The sequence below is a fragment of the Euprymna scolopes genome, chromosome 42, assembly GCF_053919585.1.
Source record: "Euprymna scolopes isolate OS-2025 chromosome 42, ASM5391958v1, whole genome shotgun sequence".
Classification (NCBI taxonomy): Eukaryota; Metazoa; Mollusca; class Cephalopoda; order Sepiida; family Sepiolidae; genus Euprymna; species Euprymna scolopes.
Genome location: NC_136523.1, coordinates 47,927,318 through 47,929,378, shown reverse-complemented (window position 1 = coordinate 47,929,378; position 2,061 = coordinate 47,927,318). Strand labels below are relative to the sequence as shown.

General features: G+C 38.8%; 1 pseudogene; it reads left to right on the top strand.

Annotated features, from left to right (window-relative positions):
- Positions 1–547: 547 nt before the first annotated feature.
- On the top strand, positions 548–664 carry LOC145267288 (5S ribosomal RNA; annotated as a pseudogene).
- The last annotated feature ends 1,397 nt before the right edge of the window (positions 665–2,061 follow it).

Here is a 2,061-nt window from a genome sequence, read left to right as displayed (position 1 = left end):
CACTGACATCAGACTGTGCACTTATTGTCTCTATAGATACACAACGGTCCTTATCCATAAAATGCGCTGGTGTTCTGACTTCCTTTCTCCTCCATTATCTCTCACAAACTCCTTGCTTTCATTGAATCTCTTATGCCACTCAAAGACTGATGCTCGATTCAAGCAAGACGGTCCAAAAGCAGTCTGAAGATCCATAAGTTTCTGTGGCATTTTTCCAAGTTGCGAGAGAAGTAAGGAAGTCAGAACACCAGAGTCGATTGGTCATATAAAGAATTTTATGGATAAGGACCGTCGTGTGTCTATAGAGACAAGAAATTCAGTTTGATGTCAGCATGGGAAATGTACATGCAAATTATTTGTGAGAACCTGAAGATGTGGAAGATTTGCGTGAAGAGTGCTCAGAAGAAGATCAGAAAGAAATACCTTGCCATGACTAAGATGGCCATCAAGACAGTTCCTCACCCTCCATATACTTCAGAACTTGCCCCCTGTGACTTTCGGTTATTCCCTAAGCTGAAGGATATATAATATACGACATAATCGTATTATATACGGCATAATCGCGTTGACACATCAGTTCTCATCAGATCACCGAAGTTAAGCAACGATGAGCCTGGTTAGTACCAGATGGGTAACCATTTGGGAATTCTAGGTGCTGTATATGCTCTCCGCCTATCTCGGCATTTGCTTCCAGTCGTCTTGTACATACACTTCACTTGCAACTGGTATTTAACGATGTCCACTCAGGACAGGTGTGGTTGGAGATTGCGCAAATCCTGTCACAAGATTTCACGCGCAGACACCACTTCGTGGGTATCCATAGTCTGTCAAAGACTGAAGGAGCCTTTGCTAAACTCAAGGAAAACCTTAGAGGCTGTCGTTATGAGACAACTGAGGAGATCAAAGAGGCTGTGATGAGGGGTCATTGACACGCAAGAAGACTTTCCATGTAGCTTTCCAGAAGTTGTTGGAACGGTACAACAGGTGCATTGCAGCCGGAGGAGATTACTTCGAAGGAGACTAGAGTTTCCTGTGTGTACTATCAATAAAAGTGTCCATATGAATAATGTCTGGAAATTTATTGAAGACACGTCATAAGCAAGAATAAAATGGGTGTAAAATGGCGTGATTAAAATTCGTGTGTAACAATTCAATCGGGCGTGGTTGCTAAAACGTGTGTCTCATTCAAGTGTTTACGTTTTTTTTTATTATATACTGTTCGCCTTTGTTTTGTGTTACTTCAGTCATTCCAAAATTAAAACAAAAATGTAATATAAAATTCGATACGTCGGAACGCCCAATATACCAGTAAATCTATCTTATCTATCTCTTTCACTATGTGTGTGTGTGTGTGTGTGTGTGTGTGTGTGTGTGTGTGTGTGTGTGTGTGTGTGTGTGAAAATCAATGTTTGTTTGTCTGTGCGATACAGAAATCGAATATGTTGTCGGTTAAAACATTGAGATGAGTTTCAATGGAAACCTACGAACACCATTGAAATGTTTCTTCAATGCCATCTAATGCCACTTGCGGCACACTTATCGGCTAGATTTATAAATGTCACTTGGGGCACACTTATCGGCTAGATTTATAAATGTCACTTGGGGCACACTTATCGGTTAGATTCATAAATAACTGAAATAAATTAAAACGTAAACAAACGAATTTAATATTTTAAAATAAATTTTTTTCGATTTATGAGACTAACAGCGTCTGTGGGTATTTAAAAATGATTATAATAATATATATCTATTATATATATAAAAGTGAACGTAGCTGTGTGTGTGTGTGTGTGAGTGTGTGTGTGTGTGTACATTTCCCTACGCAAAAACTCTTTCAATTTTTAGTCTACAGACTCGAAATTTGATATACAGGGTACTGAGATTTGGGAAAATCTTTGTAATCGGTTTTCGGCCAGAAATTTGGCTGTTAAGGGATCAAACTTCAACGATTTGACTTTTGAGAACTCTACCAAACTCCTCCAACAATTTTGGGTCTACGCACTTGAAATTTTAGATATAGGTTTCTTGGACATGGATCTAACTTAATAACTTGATTTGAGC